Consider the following 21,755-nt stretch of genomic DNA (forward strand, 5'->3'; position numbering starts at 1 on the left):
TGAGTGTGACCCACTCGCCCTTTCTCTTTGCAACTTCCTACTATAGAAATACTGCTCACAATTCTGAAGGCATACCTGCTATGTTCTCCTCCCATGGCTATGTTTCTGTGATTTTTTCTTGATTCATGTCTTGGGTAAGAAAACTGATGTTAATTTTCAACAACAAAATTAAAAAAAAAAATCAGGGCTGATGGAGTGACTCAAGTGGCAGAGCACCTGCCTAGCAAGTGTGAAACCCTGAGTTCAAACCCCAGTACTACCAATAAAAAAAAAACCTGAAAGTACACAGAATTTTAAAAAATCAGTTACTGAAATATTTTATTGATATTACTTAATATGCCCTAGGAACAAGCACTGAGTATTTTTTTTCAGTCAGTTGGGTTGTCATTGAGCAGCTTATAACTCAGAGAAATCATTTCATTTATAATGTGGGTGCCTCTAAGAAGTAACTAGATTGGGAGGCAGAGGCACGATGGTTGCAAGTTCAAGCCAGCTCAGGCAAAGTTAGCAAGAGTGTATCTCAAAAACCAAACCAAACAAAAAGTGCTTGGGGTATAGTTCAAGTGGTAGTGCACTTGCCTAGCAAGTTTGTTGTCCTAAGTTTTACCCCTAGTATTGAGAAGGAGAAGAAGGAGAAGAAGAAAGTAGATAGTGATGATTGAGGATGTGAACAGCAATCTGTGTAAATCAGCTTCTACTCAAGCTGGACCATAGAACTATCTTGTGAACGTGAAGGTAATATTTTCAACTGAATGTTATATTTAATATGTAATAGCAGCTTTAAAGTTAACCTAGTATCTAATAGACATAGAGGAGTTGCTACACATTGAACACTGTTCTACATGTTTTTTTATATTATTTCATTTAACCCTCTCAACAGCTCTGTGAGGTGGGTGCAATGTTCATCTCCACTTGACAGATGAGATGAGACAGTGGCAGAGAGAAGTTCATGACATATTCCAAGACTTTAATTCTTTCTTCATGTTTATGAATAGAAATAGTGTTGCTTGGTACTATCTGTATGAGCATAGACATAACTATTTGAGTGGTATGTGGATAATTGGCTTTTTATTCTCTTCTTCTGGTTTATTCATTGCATGTAATGGTGTAGGTCTTCAAATATCTATGTGAACATTATATTTAAGAACTAAAGACAAACACGATTCTACAACTCATAACCCTGTAGAGTGTTGGCAAAGGTTTTTAAGCTTTGGGGGGCCTTAATTTCCACATGTGTACCTTGCCTACATACATTTTTACAAGTATTAGGTGGCTTACATTAACATATTCCACAAGGGCAACACATAAAGTGGTCAGATATTACTAATCTACACATCCTGAGTCTTCAAGGATGTTATCAATTCTTGGTATTACTGTGTTTAGCAAACAAGATAAAAATATGGGCTGTGGATGTAGCTCAGTGATACAGTACTTGCTAAGCATGCACAAGGCCCTGGGTTCTATTCCTAGCATTGAAAAAATAGAAGGAAAAGAAAAGAGAGAAAAAAAATTTTTTAAAAAGAGCATAGTGTCTTATTTATGAAAACATGTAAATTTAGGGAAAGTATGAAGTTAGCACATCTATTTTCTTCAGAATTATTATTAAAGTTTTGGAGAATACTATTATCTTTTCTAAAAACTTGTTTTATCAAAAACATTACATTATTCAGTGATTACTAAATACTTCTTTATATTTAATCATGAATAGCTCCCAATTTTATTGATAAATGCATAAAACATTGATCTCAAAGGCTGCACGGGGCTCTGTCTCTTGCAGTGTGTGAATCAGCTATCTCATTCCCTGTTGGTCTCTATTTCACCTGAGGCTGGAAAGGCAGCTGGAGAGCATTCTTCTGTGATTTCACCTGTGGACACCTCATTAGAGCCTAGGTAGTGCTCTTTGAGGCTCTTTGACTACTAGATAAGGCAACTTTGGAACTTTCTCACAAACATTGTCAAAGATAGGGATATTTTAAAGTAATGTTTAGTTTTTATTTGTTGTAATAATCCTATACAAATAATATGTTAATATTATTATTACCTAGTGTCTACTGAGAAAGTGCTAACTTGTACTGTGTCATTTTCAATTTGTCCAAATTCAAGAGGTATGTGATCTCCCTCTGACAGAAGAGAACAGTGGAGTAAAGCTGACCTGCCCTAAGTCATAAAGCTGGTACCTAAGTAACAGATGTTCACTAAGCAGATCCAAGTAACTGTGTCCCAAAATGACAACAGTAAAAAACATCATTATTTACATTCAAGCATTTTCTCCACATATTTATAGAGAAATAGATTTATATCACTGCACTTTTTTTATTTTAAATGGACTTACATATGCAGCTTCACATTCTGTTCTTTTAGTTAACTTTACACTTGAAAGTATATTACTTAATAAGATTATGTTAATATCTTAAATCATGACCTATGACAATAAGCACTTGTGCTGGTTCCTAATCCATCTGATTTCAGCTGAGTTGTAACATATTTTTGTGCCTCAGTTTTTACATCTATAGTTACATAAATATCTTTCAGAGACTTAAAAAGAATGATAATGAACATGAAATGTAGATAATACTAGCTGGCATATACCTACCCTTACTCATGTTTTCAAGTTGTATTTCATTATCATTTTAAAACAAAAGAAAATTACTTTGTTATATAATATTTTAAGTAAAATTTTTGTGCTTTTAAAAATTTATATATAGATAGATATAATCAATAAAAATTTAAGAAGAAAATTGCTCTATAAGGAAAAACGTCTACCCTAATACTGCAATATTTCTTTTCCTCTTGTTTCCTCTAACAATTTAGACTTTTGCATCTTTCCGAATTAATACATACCTATTCATACTTCATGTGTTTTTGATATTTTTATTAGGATAAATTTGTTGTATGGGGGGGATTCATTGTGACAATTCCAAATAGGCTCAAATTGTACATGGGTTAGATCACCCCCACCATCTCTCCTCCTTAACCCCCTCCCCCACCCCACTTAAAGCAGTTGCAAGAGGTTTCTTTGTTCTATTTTGTACGTGTATATGAAGTCCACCCACCATATTCCCTCACCTCCATTTCCTTCGTTCACCTTATCTGCTCCCAGAAGTACCCCCCACCTTGTACCTATTTTACAGTTCTGTCTTTCAGTATTAATTTCTAAGTTATTTTCACTTTCATTAATAATGCCTCAAAAATGTCATTTTTAAGACTTCATATATACTACCATTTGAATGCAACACAAAGTATTTGCCCATTTGCTTTGGTTCATCATTGGCACTGTCATCATATTTTCTAGGGATCACATTAAGAAGGTTACATAACATTTTCTCCTTAAGTTTGTCCCTCAGTCAACATTGCATCACTAAGAAGCACTGATAAAACCCATGCAAAGAATTTAGCAAAGATACTTCGAGAAGACAAATCCATATTTTCCCATACATTCCTCATGGAAAAGGCTCATCTTCTCCTATTTGATGTGTTGCCCTCAGTTGATGTTTTCTAAATTTGTATGTATAAAATGTAGGAATTAAAGAAGGTTACATAAATATAACCCACAAAAGCAATGCTACCCATTGAAAATGGTTATTGTCAGAAGTAGTATAGATGAGGATGAGAATTAAAGAAAGATGGAGTAACAAAATTAGAAGCAGGTGGAATATGTGTCAAATTCCAACTTCTGTGTCTGCTTAGCTTGCAAATTTGTTTTTATTTTCACTCAAATATTTCTCACAATTAAAAAATAGGCCATGGATCCCTGAAATAGGGTACAGAAAAAATGAATATTTTGATGCTATCTGAGGGATACTTAAGTAAGGTGTACAGGAATATGTACAGGAAACATATAAAGAGATATGTATGTTCTTCCTAGAAGACCATTGCAAACATTATTATTAAAAATAGACCACAAGGATTTTGTATTGTTTTATATTGAGATGTCAAATGGAAATTTATTGACATTTCACTTATTTTGTAAAGACACATAATCTCTCAAATTCTGGGCACATGCTTCAACATTTAGTTATAAATTGTGTCAGTTAATGTTCGGTGATGTTTCCATGTCTCCTCTGTGGAAGGGGAACAATGTGCTGATTCTCTGTTCCCTCTGAGATGAAGAAACAGTTTAGTGTAGTAGACAAGAGGGGTCCCTCCCCGATCTACCACGTAACAGCTGTGTGTCTTAGACAAGTACCTGGAACTCTTAGTGCCTCTCGCCTACCTCCTGAGTAAGATATGCTGGACTAGAAACACAGAGCCTATGGGTAGTGTGGGCTAAAGGAACAGATATATGCAAAAAATAGAGGACATGAATGGAGAATTTGCACACACATGATGCTCTCTCTTGTTAGACAGGAACAGAAGTTGTTATCTCAGTGTCGTGGACTCATCTAATAGCCTCAGTGACTCCAGTTCTTTTCTGATGACATTATCCTGGAAGAATCTTCTTCCTGACACTTCACAGAAAACCAGAAGTTGCTCTATCCCTAATGTAGCCCACATAACCTAACACTCACTTAAGGAATTGCAATCCTTAGACTTCTCGGTGTGACCTTGCAGTCCAGTTTGAAAAACAGAGCCTTGTCTTTGGTGTCTTTGGTGCTTCATTAGGCTTCAATTCTCTGATCATAAATTCTTCAGTTGAACAATGGACCATTTGCAGAGGGGCTGTCTTGATGACATGTGAAAACAAGGACACACTGTGGTTGCTGCTCTCAACCTACACCCTACCACCGATAGAAAGTCTGGATGCTGATATTCATTACATCTGATACAATGATGTAATGATGTAATGAATATCAGCACAGCCTGTGTTCTCTCAGTCCACACTCAGGACTTGAAATTGTTAGGAAATAGGGTCAAATGAAGATTTGGAGAACACCATAACCAGGTCACTGAGAACTCATGTGCAATCCCAATCCATGAGAGATTCCTGGAAAGTCCAGGATTGAGGCACGGAGGCTGCCTGAGGCTGGGAGCCCAGCTGGGAACTGTCTGTGGTTGCCTCTGTTAAAAAGGATGTGGTGGGCACAAAAGCAAGGAGTGGAATCTTGTGTGGGTTGTCTCAACAAGTCAAATACTGTGGGTCCCACCCAGCACAGTAGTAAATGGCTTCATCTTCTTTTTCTATAAAATTTATGATTAGAGTTGAAGAGAAACTTTGAGGATCTTTTATTGCTTCAACTTTGCTGCTCCCCCCAACCACAGAACCTCGAACTGAGGATTTTGCTGGGGATTTTGTTGAAGCAACGTGAACCAGATGCTCCAAAGCCTGATTTTGTTTTTGCCAGTACCAGTGAATGACTTCATTTTCAAAATTTGTGCTCCATATCTTGCAATGTATATAAACACTTTTTTTTACTTCTGAGAAAACAGATATCTGAGACTGCTCCACTTTTGACAATCCAAGTCCAACTGTAAGGAAAAGAGAATTGTTAATGAACTTCTAAGTATAGAGCAAGGAAACATGGAAGAATTACTCTGGTTCCACCTCAAGACTGAAATGGGCAGAGAGTGACTTACGAGTCCAGAAGGAGAAGAAAGTGACTGCTTGCAACAGTGACATCCTGGATGCCAGCTAGTATCCTCAAGTAGAAGACAGGAAAGTGAGGACCTGGTAGCTGGACCCCTCAGGTCAGTGTCAAGAGGGTGTGGCCTGAATTAGAGAGAGGGAAGGAAGTGGTGGGTTGAATGTTTCTTGGGCCCCTCAGAGTTGGCTACAGACTCAACACAATGTGCCCTGTAGAGCTCAAGGTAGGGTTGTGAGTACCAGAAGGCTCTTTCATATATGTGATCTTCCTGAACCTGGGAAAATTTGATCATCTCTGCCACAAATTCTTCATCTGAGTGGATACAATTATTAGACTTTATAAAAATGATTGGTGCAGGCCAATAATACACCTTCTATCGCTCCTGTCATATTGTAAACTTGCAACAATTATTAACGATTATTGCTGCTATATGTTTAAAGTTTAATTGTTACAATGCTTTGGTGGCTTCTTTGAAGTAGTGACTTGGATAGGTCAAGGAAAACTAGTCAAGTGCTTTTAGCTCTCCATTTTCCTATGTTAGGAAACTGACTTTTCCTCTATTCTTTCTTCAGCTAAGCTTTTTCACTTCCATGTTATGATTTCCATGTAGCTTTCTCTGAAACCTGGGCATACCAGAGCTCCTTTAACCCTTATCATCCCTGACCTTGTGTCTGGTCTGTAATAACCATATAGGGCTGGTGTAAACTCAGACTGGTATGGGTCCTCCAGAGAAGAATGGAGAGGAAATGACTGGCTCAAATGGCTGGATTTCCCTTCTAAGTTTGCTTTCCTGATTTCCCCCTTGTCTGTAAATATATTTTCTGAGGTCCCCAACAGTGGTAAAGGAACTGTTAAGGAGGTAGATTGCAGTAGACCAGAAGGTTCTTGGGCTCTGACTGAAAAGATTCTCTCTAACCTTGCACAAATTAAGTCCTAGTATGGGAAGAAGGAGGAAATGATGTGTGGATGCTGCCGCCAGTCAGTCTGTGGGTGTCAGCTCAGGATCTTGGGTACTGCTGTCAGTAGGGTGGTCATGGCCACCTGAGCCTCACAAGGTCCCCCTTGTCATCATGGCTGCCAGACAGCTCCTCCCACACCATGCATTTAGGAGCATGTGTGTGCTGTGTGTGTGAGGAACAAGAGGAGTCTGTTGTAGGAAGTGGGTCTAATTGATGGAGCCCTCTGTACCTGACTACCTAAAATAAAGACTAAAGATATATTACATTTTTCTTTCCTATTGAGGGGAATGAATTCATTCTTTCACCAAGAATCATGAAGTGGAAATTCTATAAATTCAGGACAGGTTTACTAAGAGGCAAAAGAAAGACCAACAGCCATTTCAGACACATACTTTTATTTTTTTATGAATTATTTCAAATAAAGACATTTATTTTTACTTATTATTACAAATACTGTAAGTGTAGGTATTTTAATTGTATGCTATTTGTTTCTCTTAACATTAATAGCTTGCATTCATTTTGAACATTCTCTGTGAATGGTACCTGCTACAATCACTTTTATCCATTTCGTATTGAGAAGGTACTCTTACTGTTGTTCCCATATTTCAGATGGAAAAACAGAGGCTTTGACAGAGCAAGGTCTTTTGTTCCAGATCAGCCAGGAGCAAGTAGAAGAATGGTAACTTGCATCCTAGGGTCTGACTCTGTAGAACAATTTTTTTTGGTAGGACTGAGGTTTGAACTCAGGGCTTTGCACTTACAAAGCAGGCGCTCTACCACTTGAGCCATACCTCCAGTCCAGGGTCTGACTCTGGAAAGGGTTCTAGTGGGAGGGGAAGGGTAAATGAAGAGGATAACAGAGGGTGAATATGGTTAATGTATTTTCTACACATGTATGAATAAGGAATATTGAAACTTGTCCAAGTCATTTTAAGAAGGAGGAAGGGGAAGAGGGAGAATAATGGAGGGGATGAACCAAACCAAATATATCGAAGTGTCACAAAGAAAACCCCTTTGCAACTATTATATACTAATAAAAAACAAAAAGACAATCAACAACAACCTGTTAGATGCTTAGGCTAAAAACCAAAAGGCTGGATCTCTAAGAAAAAAGTAAAATTTCAGAAACAAATTTTTCCATTCCTGTATGTAAATGGTGCCCAAAATGCAAGGGGAACATTACCGTAATCCTTCCCAGCCAAAAAGTGGCATGTAATGTCTTCCTCAATGATCCTTCCAAAGATTCATTTCTTGCAGTAAATGTTCATCAAAGATCCACTCCAGGCATCATTCAGGTCAGGGAATGGCGCAGACACCATCAGAGGTCTCAACTTATGTGATACTTTTATTCTAGCAGAACTTGAAATCTTCTTCATTCGTTTGGTACAATACTTGGACCTCAAAGTCACATTCTCAATGACCAAGGGTGCCCACCCTTCATTGCAATTCAGCCTGTGTCAGCCACATTCCTGGACATGTCAGGACAAAGGAATGATGACGCCTAGTTCACTCATACTATTTCCACAATTCTTTGGTAGAAACTCTGATTACAAGGAAATCAGCACAAACGAGATTTAGAACACAAAACTCCAAATAGTATGTGATGTGAGTCCTTATAGTCATCATCCTACTACACTATGAGTCCTAAGCAACTTCCAGCACCTTGGCTCTCTGTTGTCTGCGATTTGGCTTCTTCCTCTGAATTGCTAGTACAAAACCAGACCTCAGTTTACCATTATTTACCTCACTTCATGCCATTGGGATTCAAAATCCCAGCCTGTGCTGTGTCCCACTGATACTTCTGTACCTGCTCAGAGACACTGAGATGTGTTTGGATTTCCCATTTGCATGCAGCTTATGTAGAAAGGCAATGCTGGTTTGGACTCAACTTTTCAAACACTTTCCAGTGTGGATGAAGCTCTACCCTGGCCATTTGGGGGAACTGGACATCAACTGATGTCTGAGTCTCCCTGTCTAGTTGGTGTTCTATTGGAGTTTCTTTCTGCTCTGGATTAAGGCAGTCATGGGTAAGGGAACTGGGAAGGAGCTTCACTTAATTCTCTTCATCTCTAACTTTCCCCATCATCTTACAATGCTGCCCAACTAGAAGTGCTACCCTCTGTCTGAGTGGATGCTGACTTCACTGACACCATATACCAACTCTTCTGTATCTGTGATCTGAGTTTGCTAGCTTTGTTTGTTTGTTTTTTTTTCCCACCTCCCATGAATGGGAGATTTAGACTTTAGAAAACCCTTTTTGGTTTAAACTTAACCAAAGTTAAGTTTTTGAGTTTTAAATCCACTTTCTCAACATTAATTAAAATAATAAATTTTTCTGGGTACATGTAGCTTCTTCTTTGCAGGTCTTAAATCTTATGGGTTAGTCTTAATAGAGGAAGGGGTAGAGGTGACATGACTTACTTATGTGGGGGAATAAAAGTATGCTGATGACATATTTGCCAAACAATCGCCATTACACATTTTGAACATTTACTTATGATCAGACTGCAAGGTTTTGACCCCGCTCTATGGATTCCCCCCATAAAACTTCTAGCTATAGAACTTCGTAAGAACAGAGAGGTTTTCTTAGCTCTTTCCCCTCCAGTAAGGTCCTGTGGCAGAATATCCAGAAAAGGCCCACTTCTAGATGTGAGATCAAGGTGACCCTTGGCCCTGGCTTCTTGAGTGTTGGCATTCAGTCCTGACTAGGTTCTGCTGGGCTAGACAGTATTTCTGGGGGAAGCCCACTTTTGCCCTTAAATGCTATAGTATATTCTTAGGAAGTTAATAAACACTAAGGTTATTCAAAGTAGCTGGAGTACAACCGAAATGTCATGAACTATTTATTTAAACAGTGTACTGACCCTCTGTAAGCATCAGTTCTTTTTTCTCCTAACAAGTTTATCTGCAGAATTTTTATGATGCTCAATGTAGGTTCTGAGGAGAAAGAATATTTATTACATTATGTGGCAATGAGGGAAGTTGAAGTTATGTGAATTCCATCACGTACCTTCTCATTGCCTTTCCCATGAGATTTCATCATTACTAGGAATTGCTGGAAAGGAAATAATGAAACTTGTTTTCTCTCGGAGGTAGTCAGACAGTTTCCACATGCTTAGTGTCTAACTAAGTCAACCAGAAACGATTTCGAGCAGACATTTGGGCATAATTATTAACACCTGTGGGGGGCAGTGGATAGCCATCAGACTCCTTTTCTGGCTTATTCTGATACAGATGTCAACCTGAGGAACACAGGAAGTGCTGCAAACTAGGACTGAGACCTAGCAGGGCTCAGAGATAGATTAGCTCCCCACTGGGAAGGAAGTGGTTACAGACCTGCTGAGTGATGTAGGTACTCATTATCTTTGCCCTAATGACATGGTAGATTTCTAGGGGCAAATTGGCTTATCATTCTTCTTTTTCTGTGAATTTTACTTTAAGGACCAAAAGAAAGACAGAATTTTATATAACTTGTGATTGGAGCTCTTTGCCTGTAACTAACCTTGAATAAGTCTTTTTATTTTCTCCAAAGTAAATATCAGATTTTCAGAAACCTGATTTGAAGTTTGTTGGTACCTAAATGTTTAAGAAAAGTTATATCTGGATACTGTAAGTGAAAAACATGCCTTCCTTTCTGCTACTGAAATATTTTCATTTACTACACTAGATGGCAGTAGTGCTGCCACCTGCTATGACAGTCAACAATGTCTTCACATACTGCCAATGTCCCCTGGAGCAGGGAATGTCTCCAGCTGAGAACCACTGGCTTAGTAGCTTTTTTAAGAAGCAGGTAAGACTTAGTATTGTTGTCTTGAGTTTGGGTCTCAGCCATGATAGGAGCAAAATGAAACTCTCACTAAACATCCAGCATGTAAAAATCTTACTCATTAACTAAAGTATCACTTAATCTTGTGGCCATTACTCTTCTTGAGAAATGGGAGTAAACATAACAATAACTCCATCATTCAGTATATAACACTGCTCCTTGTTCATCTGTTGTTACCTGTTACTTCAATTTACATATGCTAAATTCCTTTGCACTACATGACACTATATGTTTTAGTAGTGGTCAAATCCTTTTAGTGATTACATAGAATGACTTCCATATAGTAGAGCTCAATAAATAAATATTGGCTATCATTAAGAGGCAATTATTATTGGAGATCATTTGGAATTAATAGAAATGATAGACCGATAATTTCTTATTTTGATGTGGTATTTGAAACTTCCATAAACACTTTCACATACACTGGTTCTTTCTATGTGATCAATGATAGCCTGGGGTAGGAAGGATTGCAGAGGGAGTGAGCTAGCAAATGATGGAGCTGGAACTCCGTCCTGGTTTTTTGTTTGTTTGTGTGTTTTTGTGGTACTGGGCGTTGAACTCAGGACCTTGTGCTTGCTAGGCAGGCACACCAGCACTTGAACCATTCTGCCAGCCCTTTTTATGTTGGCTAGTTTTGAGTTAGGGTCTTGCTTTATATCTGGGCCATCCTGAACCACAATCCTCCTATTTGTGTTTCCCTGTGTAGCTGGAGATGACAGGCCTGTACCACCAATCCTAGCCATTGGTTGAGATGGGGTCTTAGGAACATTTTGCCAGGGCTTGCTCCAATAGCTAGGATTACACACTTAAGCCACCATGCCTGGCTGAATCCTATTTCTTTTTTAAACACCAAGGCCATATGGTCAGTTACACTCCAATTCTGCCTGTTGTCAGTTTGACTTGTACTCTGTCACTCAGTGCCCTCCAGTATAAAAATGAAATAAAGTTGTCTACCTCACAGCCTCAGTTTAAGGAAGGAGCACAGCAGGGCACTTGCATAATGTACAACTCAGTGAATTCCATTCCTTCACTTCTTCTTTCCTCTGCCTCCTTGTTGAAGTAGTTTCAGGACAGAACTACTATTGGGAGGCGTACTGTGGATCTCATATGCACTTCACGTGATTACTTCCTTGACTCAAATGGTGATATCAATAGCGTTTACAGCAAAAAGATGCACTATGGGGAGCTCAGCCTTGCCCTCAGCAAGTAGTGGACACTCAGTGAGGTGGAGGCTTATGGTCAAGGTCCTGGCCAGGACCACCCTTTTCCCCCAGAGACACTCCCATACTTCACCTCACAGAAGCTATGAGTAGAGAGGGACCTGGTGTATTGTACTATTTTTCCTGTATCTAAGGAGGTTGTGGAAAATAATTAATACAGAGTTTGCTTAAAAATAATACAAATCTATATGAACAGCATATTTGGAAATTTGAGATATTATTTTTCCAAGATTTGTCCTTTTGGTATTTGAGGACTTGATAGCAAAAGCTGCTTAACTAATAATTCTCCTTACTATTTCGACCAGCCTGTGTGACAAAAGTTTGCTTTCTTACTTTATTGTGATACTTTTACACGAATCTTCTAGCATAATAAGTCTTACACAACAATCTGCTAATTTCTGTCTTCTTGGGACACTTAGATACATCAAGGAATCAAGGAATTATTACTTTAATTTTTTATTTCCTTTAAGGTATACAGTGATTAGCACAGTGCTATTGTTACCATTGATTACTCAAATATTCAGACTATTTGATTTCTTAATAATGTGTACACAACATGTTGTAAATCTCTCTGTTTCATTTAAGAACTAAATTGGGTATACTTCTAAGAATGTCCTCTGCATCTTCGTGAGTATACAATCAAGTCTGACCCTTTCTCTTATTTTCCTGTATTCCAGTCCTTGTTTAGTCAGTGTGGTGTAGTGGGGAGTATAATGGGTTTTAACGACAATTATACTGGACTTGAAATCCTTCTCTGCTAACAATGCCTGTGTGATCTTGGATGCTTCAGGGTCTCTCTGACTCTACATTCCTCCTCTATTAAAGGAGATAATAATATATGTCAGAAAAACATGTAAAATTCAGGATCTGACAACTACTTGGCCTTATCCCACACCAGGTCCTCCCTGGATGGCCATACAGGAAGCAGAGCAGAATATGGCTGTCTCAGACAAGGCTGCAGTTTGGTTCAGCGCTAAGCTCTCTTTTCCATACACTTTGAGTAATATTTCTCTGTTCCTAGCAGGTAGAGTGGGAAGTGCAGTGTCAAAGGTAATAATCAAGGAACACATCCTTGTGATCCACCTTGGAGTTCTTCTATTGCTCAATTGTTATGCCCTTTCTTATTTGTAGCAGAAATCCTTAGAAACTATATGCCAGAAAAAAATTGATTGTGTAATAAATTTCTCAACAGATAGTTTCTAAGAAAATATTTGGTTTAAACACTAATTGAAATAAATCATAAGGCAGATGAGAAATTTTCCTACTTCTCCACGAAATGTCTCCATTAGGCAGATTTTGTATTGGTGGCTCATCACTCTGATAAGGCAATCAGACAAGTGGATTAAAATACCAGATTTCAAGTCATCTAGTTTTTCAAAGCCTCTAATCTGTACTTATCAAATATCTATAAAATTGAGTGATAGCACCAATAATAGCTATCTATTATTTTTAACTAGCATTAAAAGATAAAGTACATAAAGTGCTTATTTCTGTGGCTTGCATATAAACACTCCATAAATAGTGGATATTATGATGAAATTCTTACGAGAATACTTGACTTGTTTTTTAAAATATTTTCCTACAGAGCTGAGGTGCTACTGTGAATACTCTGTATATTCAATTTTGTACAATTAATTAATTTTCCTTTAAATTTTTCAGGTTCTTTTTTTGGCTAAGCAAAGAAAATAAGGAAAGTCCAGGCAAGCTGACAATCTGTAGACTGTAAATTTGATTCATCCTTTTTACAATATAATTATGGATTTTTGGTGATTATTCTATAACTTCTTAAGTCAAAAATAAATATAAATTCAAAAGGACTACAATAGATTACTAGTGATCAGCTTATGAATGAAATAGTGAAATGTGACTCAAAGCTATCAAGAAAATTGGTTAAATGTACAGAAGAGACATCAAGTATAGCAACTGTGTAGGGGAATGAATTTTAGATAACATGAATGTAGAAAGCATCTCTCTATTCTTGATAGCTAAATACGAGTTTTTGATCCCCAGCATGACAAAAAAAACCGACCTGGAACACAGAATTATATTTATCATAACATTGGTTCATGAAGCATGACAAGCTTTCTAGACCTCTTTTTATGCCAGTTATGCTATACTATTTATGTGTTGGTGATTTATTTAATAAGTTCATGAATATCTGAGAAGAAATATTACTGAACTTGTTAAGTTACTCAGCACAAGAACAAAAGCATTACAAATGTCTACTATCTATATCTATTAAATAGACAGTAAGATAAAACAGAGTTTAGAGAAAACCTGTCAAGACTTTTCCAGTTTCCTGTTTGTTATTGAAGAAACAGTGACACATCTGTCAAGCTAGAGATAAGATCGTGGTAGGCTGGTAGAAAGTGAAATGAAAGCAGCTAAAATATTCTTCCTCCTGTTTCCAAAGTGTTGTGTTCATTTGGGGACAAGCATATAAAATTCACATCCTTTACTGCCTGCTTGATGTTTCCCTCTGCTCCTCTAGGTCCATTTTCCACCTCCCTCTGCTTTCCCCAGGCCTTAAGAGTCTGACACACAAGCTATATTAAGGGTCACCTCATCCTTTAGGTGATGTTTGGGAGCAGTCAATGGAAGCATCAGCAGTAGGCTGAAAAGGATGAGGTTTCTTCATATATAGACATTTTCTTTATAAACTTTATTAATCAGTTCCACTAGGAGAGATCTGATGGTAAATCCTGGGTGTACAAAGTTTTCTATGTGTTTGTTCCTACATAGATAAGAGATAGATAGATAGATAGCAATAGGTAAATATTTATATGTGTTCTAATTGTTATTTTTTTCTATTGAGCTTTATTTTTTTTTTTAATCAACTGATACTTACTGAGCTCTACACTTCATGGTCACTTACAATGTGCCAGGCACCAAGACAAACTCTTTACATGTGTCATTTCAAGAGGCTTCACCAGAACCCATGAAGTAACTATAGCACCTTTGCTTTAGAGGTGAGGAGACAGGCATACAGTACATCCAAAGACTATGCCATGTCACACAGCCTGTAGACAAGATAGCCTGAGTCTGACCTGGGTCTCTCTGATGTGAGAGGTCTAGGATTTGCCACTTTGTCTGTCATATGCATAGCCAAATTAGAATTGAGTTGCTACACCACTAAAAACAGGGGTTGGCGAGGATGTGGGGAAAAAGGAACCCTCTTACACTGCTGGTAGGAATGTAAACTAGTACAACCACTCTGGAAAAAAATTTGGAGGCTTCTTAAAAATCTAAACATTGATCTACCATATGATCCAGCAATACCACTCTTGGGGATATACCCAAAAGACTGTGACTCAGGTTACTCCAGAGGCACCTGCACACCCATGTTTATTGCAGCACTATTCACAATAGCCAAGTAATGGAAACAGCCAAGATGTCCCACTACTGACGAATGGATTAAGAAAATGTGGTATTTATACACAATGGAATTTTATGCAGCCATGAAGAAGAATGAAATGTTATCATTCGCAGGTAAATGGATGGAATTGGAGAACATCATTCTGAGTGAGGTTGGCCTGGCCCAAAAGACCAAAAATCATATGTTCTCCCTCATATGCAGAAATTAGATCAAGGGCAAACACAACAAGGGGATTGAACTTTGATCACATGGTAAAAGTGAGAGCACACAAGGGAGGTATGAGGAGAAGTAAGACACCCAAAAAACTGGATAGCATTTGTTGCCCTCAACACAGAGAAACTAAAGCAGATACTTTAAAGCAACTGAGGCCAATAGGAGAAGGGGACCAGGTACTAGAGAAAAGGTTAGTTCAAGAAGAATTAACTTAGAAGGTAACACACGTGTACAGGAAATCAATGCGAGTCAACTTCCTGTATAACTATCCTTATCTCAACTAGCAAAAACCCTTGTTCCTTCTTATTATTGCTTATGCTCCTTCTTCAACAAAATTAGAGATAAGGGCAGAATAGTTTCTGTCTAGAAGCGAGGGCGTAGGGGAGGAGATGGAGGGGGTGGGCTGGTTAAGGGAGGGGATGGGAAGAAGGGGGGAGAAATGACACAAACATTGTATATACATATGAATAAAAAAAAGAATTGAGTTGCTAAAGAATCAGAGTGTATAAGAACTACTTGAGAAGACAAGATTAATATATTTACCAGCATAAACTTCATTTTATCTGTTTCATATGTGTAAGATCCTATTTCAAGGAAGGAGCTCATGGAAATAATTGAAACAACGATGACAAATCATAAGCCATGAGTTGTGCTAGATATAACCACAATTCATAGATACTATATCCATGGGATGTATTTAAATTGAGTGCTGTCATTTTAGAGGTGCAAGCTCTTCCAAAGGCTGTAAGTCACTCAACAGAAGCAAGCTCCAGCCGTGACAGAGCAAATGAGTACTGTGATTTCTGCTGTTCATGATGCGTGACTCAGAGCAATCTATCAAAAACATATTGTCTGGTAAATGGTGCATTAGGCCAGAAAATAAACTATGCATGAGTCCAATGGAAAGCAGACTGTGACTTGAACTCCATTGGTAGATTATTCATAACTTTTGTGAAAAATCAAATATCACCACTGCAAGGCATGCATGAGATACATTTGTCATTGCAATCTGCTTCGGCTATTAAGATCATGCCATGTTTGTTACAATTTAGCCTCTTGGAAAACTAATACTATTTAAGTTTTTTGTTAATAGAGGAAGATCTCTGGATCTGAGATAACTAATGTAATGCAAATTAATACAAAAGAAAATTTTTAAATGTATATAGATATATATCTTAGCAGAAAAAATTACAGCAAGTGAGGAGGTTGACCCAGATGAATATACCTGGATGACCTAGAAAATCAGTTGGACAGATAGCAGATGTCTGAAAAGATGATGCTGATAATTTCCACATTCTATGTAAAACTTCTTCCAGAAATTGTAGAATATGACAATTCCATGTAAAATAGGAATCTATGTAAAATCATACTCATAGTAACTGTTTTTCTAATTCAAAATAATGAATGAGGACTTGGTGAACATTTACTGAATGAGATGGCTCTAAGTGCCTGCTACCGTGTACCTTCCAGAAGACACAATAATCGACAGCAGAGTCTTGTTTCTGTATCCTGTGGATGGTGAGAGTAGATGCAGAAGTTACAGGAATCTTGTCTGTGTCAAATTTGCCTAATGTAGTGTCTGATTCCACATTGACAGTGCCACCAGCTGAAGTATACAACAGATGCTGCATAATATGACCAGGTCTTTCCTGATACCAGTGTTAGACATAGCAGAAATGGTTACTCCAAATATCACACATTCCAAGCACACTGTTTTGACATAGGTGCAGTAATGAAACATTAAGGTTGCTCTAGATGACAGGCACCATGCACACACACTGGAAAAAAGGTAGATGAACCAGTAAATATAACAAAAACTTGGAATGTTATAAAAGCACAATCTTTTGGGTATATCCCCAAGAGTGGTATTGCTGGACGAATGGATTAAGAAAATGTGGTATCTATACACAGTGGAATTTTATGTAGCCATGAAGAAGAACAAAATGTTATCATTCGCTGGTAAATGGATGGAATTGGAGAACATCATTCTGAGTGAGGTTAGCCTGGCCCAAAAGACCAAAAATTGTATGTTCTCCCTCATATGTGGACATTAGATCAAGGGCAAACACAACAAGGGAATTGGACTTTGAGCACATGATAAAAGGAGAGCACACAAGGGAGGGGTGAGGATAGGTAAGATACCTAAAAAACTAGCTAGCATTTGTTGCCCTTAACGCAGAGAAACTAAAGCAGATACCTTAAAAGCAACTGAGGCCAATAGGAAAAGGGGACCAGGAACTAGAGAAAAGGTTAGATCAAAAAGAATTAACCTAGAAGGTAACACACATGCACAGGAAATTAATGTGATATGTACTCTCTGTATAGCTATCCTTATCTCAACCAGCAAAAACCCTTGTTCCTTCCTATTATTGCTTATACTCTCTCTTCAACAAAATTAGAGATAAGGGCAAAATAGTTTCTGCTGGGTATTGAGGGGGTAGGGGGGAGGGAGGGGGCGGAGTGGGTGGTAAGGGAGTGGGTGGGGGCAGGGGGGTAGAAATGACCCAAGCCTTGTATGCACATATGAATAATAAAACAATAAAAAAAATAGAAACACAAAATTAGTGGACAGAGTAATTAATTAATTAACTTAAGAGGAAAACAACTTACAGGCCCCAAGAACTGTTAGAGCTAATAGCTGTAGCAGTGACATCATGGCTGGTGGCCATCTTCTTCTCCAGGGCAGCCTTTCTCACCATTGAGAAGTTCAGAGCCATGTGTCTTGGCTGAGTCCACAAATCAAATTCCCCACTGGTGCAGGTGGAACAGGGCCTCCCCCACACAATTGTCTTGTCTCATGGTGAAGGGGAGTCCTCACCACCTATCAGCACATCTACCCTGTGTGAGGATAGTCAACAAGATCCTCTACCTTACATCAGTGAAGTACAGGTGGCCACCGAGAGTCACAACATGATCCCTTTATTCAGGCAATATAAGTTCACCTCCCACTTCATCTGCAAGACATGGGGCTTTATTCTTTGGAGCACAGATGCAATGTTATGACATTTCACCACAGAAAGCTGGCTAGAAGAGAGAAGCATGACTTACATCAGTGGCCTTGAGTGCATTTTCTGCTTTATCTACTACATTTCAAAGAGTAATCCTCACTATCCCCAGAAAGCAGTCTGGTTAGACTGGTGGACACTCTGGACTGTGCATCATTTGGCCAACAGACAGCCTGTCCTCCACCAGCTGGAGATTTTGCTTCATCAGTCTGCAGAACCCCTTTCAGCTTCCTCCACATCTTACAAGGTTGCCTTGGCCACCTTCACATGTCTGAATGCTACATCTCAGGTGGTTTGCTTTGAGATTTATGCCTTCCCTTAGCTATCTGAACTATACATGTGCACTAAATCCAGGCTGTCCTCTGTGAAACAGAGGCTTTTCTTTTTGTGGGTTTTTTTCCCTCTAACCTAAGACTAGAGTCTTAATCTATACTAGAGTATTTTTACAAACTGCTCTTCCCAAATCTACCCCCTAAAATTTGTTATTGTCTAGATTTCTGTTTTTACTGTATCTACTCTGTTTAAGTGGTCTCCCCATTCTTGGCTTTAATTATCCTGGAGGAGAGAAAGGAAGGGATGATGGGGATATTGCATGTCCATCTTGATCTCATACTGTCTCCGTATGCACATGTCCAACTGACAACAAACCACTTTAAGATTATTTAACAGGAGCTCAGGCTTAATATGTACATAGCAGAGGAGACTCAGTCCTCATCTTTCTAACTCACAGGATATCATTGCTTCACAATTTACCCAAGCCGGAGACCCGAGTGTCAGCCTCAATTCTTCCCTCTAACTAATTCATTACACTTCAGTTCATTATGTGGATTCTGCCACCTAATGATTTCTTGGCTCACCTGTCTCCCTACAATCTTCACCATGTCTTCAAACTTGCTCCTCCCACACAACTTCCTCTCCCCTGGGGCTGGCTTCATTTGGTCACTTCCCTGCTTAGAATTCTTCACCCTGCCTACCCTGCTTCTGAAGTTGAAGTCCAGAGTTCTTAGGACAGGAGGTACTTTGGGGTATGTCCTTTCCTTCCTCAGTAGTTCCCTGCTTAGAATCCCCTGATCTGGATCTATGGATTGACTGGCAGTTTTTCCTGTCTGGATTGCTATATAGCTCACGCTTTCTGGCTAACTCCTATTTCTTTTTGGGCTCACTCAAGTGCTGACTCCTGCAGGCAACATTAATCCACCAGTAAGTCAGGGATTGAAGTACCAATTGTCTGAAAATGACTGCCTCTAGTGTCTCCCTGTCCTATGGCCCTTCCTGATCACTTACTCAGTTGTTCTCTCTTCTAGAAATCCTCTGGGCACCATTAGCAGGGGAGTGAGACCATGTCTTATTTTTCTTTTATTCCAAATTGTCTGTGGAACACAAGGAAGAGTGAAGGAATGAGTGAATTTGTAGACACTGAAATATTTTTCTGTCAGTGTAAGATTACCATTTAAAGTATAATTTGTTAAAAAGAGTACCAAGTAATAAACACTTACAAAATGCATTTACTATGACAAACAGTTTGTAGCTTCCTTCATATTGAACTCCAAAAATTTAGTGTAATGCCCCTGGAACCCTACTAGAAGAAGTTATGAAAATAGCTCAAGGTATCACAACTTATCAGTGACAAATTTAGGATTGATTCTGTCTGGCTACAAAGCCTGTTACCCTTTGAATACTCACCTGTATTTCTGTTTCCTTATCTATCCCATGAGAATCAAATCAAAATCTTTCTCCCTGGATGTTTTGAAGAGCAAATAAGTTAGTCTTAGTAGAGTGTTTAGAACGGCATGTGACAACCAATAAGTCCTCAGAAACTAAAGTTAATTTTTGTCATAATGGGCCATACTGCCTTCAGTAAATGTGCCCAGGTGACCACAAAAATGCACCAACCATTCTCTTGTGATGCCGAATCCCTCAGATTGAGGGAGATCAGTAAGAGACTCCCCAAGAAAGTGACAAAAAGAAAGAACTTGGAATGACTGGGAGTGTGGTAGAACATTTGCCTACCGAGACAAAGACCCTGGATTCAATCCCAACACAGAAGAAGGGAAGAAGAAAGAAAGAAAGAGAGAGAGAGAGAGAGAAGGAAGGAAGGAAAGAAGGAAGAAAGGAAGGAAGGAAAGAGGGAAGGAGGGAGGAAGGGAGGGAAGGAAGGAGGGAAGGAGGGAGGGGAGGGAGGAAAGGAGGGAGGGAGACTTAGGACCACACTTGTCTTTCACCCTAGTGGGTGAAACTGAAGTCAAGTGCTTTAGTTCAAAGTAGGAAACATTTCATAAAAGGTAAAGCAGGAGATGGTAGGGATGAGGTTTCCCAGTACTGCCAGAGTCTTCTTTGGGGAAAGTGAAGGTCCTTGCCCTGTAAGGAGTTGTCTGAGGAACTTGTTCCCCCTGGTCCACCCTCATCAACACCAGTTCACAGAGATCACTCTTATTTTGGAGCCAAGCACTAGGAGAGGAGTAGGCAGGTGGGCAGGCCTCTCCTCTTTGTGCTGTTTAGTTGGTTCTAACAACAAATGGAGAAGAGGAAATGAAGGAACAACAGGAAAACAGCATGAAAGTAAGTTTCAGCTCCTCTTCCTTCCCCATACTGGGAGACCTTAGCCCTGACATAAGACTTCAAAAGCAGAAAGGGATGAGGGGCTTTTTGAGGAGCCAGGAATGTCTTAATTTAAAATCTTCACCCACAAGGAGAGGAGAAGAAAGGGGAGGGAAGGGAATAGAGAGGAGGGGGAGGGAGGGGAAGAAAAGAGAGAAGAGAAAAGGTATTTATTTCTAAACAGAATTCAGTGAGCTTTTTGTGTGTTGTTTTTCTTGCACACACATTAATAGAGTGGTTTGCTGTGTGGTGCTGTAGGTTTGGGAACACAGGTATTTGTATTCATTTTTTTTCCACTAAAGAAGTTGGTTATTTTATATTAAAGTAATGGACATAGTGATAGCTTACCTGTATGACTTTGCTTTAATGAAGAAGTCATGGTCACATAACACTACAGTCTTTTGATTAATCTCTTCATTTGTCACATGAGGGAACAGTAGGCCAGAGTAGCTGGGATGCATGCATATATCACACAGGGTTGACATTTGGGAGAAGTGGAAGGCCACAGTCCCAATGTCTCCTCCTTGTTTATCCCATCACAACCTTGACAATCACCTCCTAGCATCAGTTCCTGGCCATCCCTGCCACTGGACTGGGGACGACATGTGGGTACAACTGTTTCTTGTGCTTCTGATTGCTGACTGTGCTCCCACATGGTTACTGGCCCCGGCAACAACCTGGAAGCTGTGACCAGGATAGTCTTCTACTCTCAGCTTTTCAACAACTGCAGGCTAAATCCAGAGTCTTTGTATCTTTGAAATCTATTGCAAAATGTTTTATTTGTGTATTCTTTAGAGGGTAGTAAGATTATTATCATCAGTTTCTAAAAGTGTTATCCAGTACATATAAATATATGTCACTAGCATGAACCACAAGCTTCAGTTTGTAGTTACTGAATTAAAAAGTAACTGTTAAAATTAGTTTTGGTGCAAGGGTTCCTTAGTTCAAGATATCCACAATATGTTCATTTGAACATCCAGCCAATATAAAAGTTATTAAGGAATTATTTCACTTTTATTACAGTAAGTCTTCCAAG

The sequence above is a fragment of the Castor canadensis genome, chromosome 2 (assembly GCF_047511655.1).
Source record: "Castor canadensis chromosome 2, mCasCan1.hap1v2, whole genome shotgun sequence".
In the NCBI taxonomy this organism is placed as follows: Eukaryota; Metazoa; Chordata; class Mammalia; order Rodentia; family Castoridae; genus Castor; species Castor canadensis.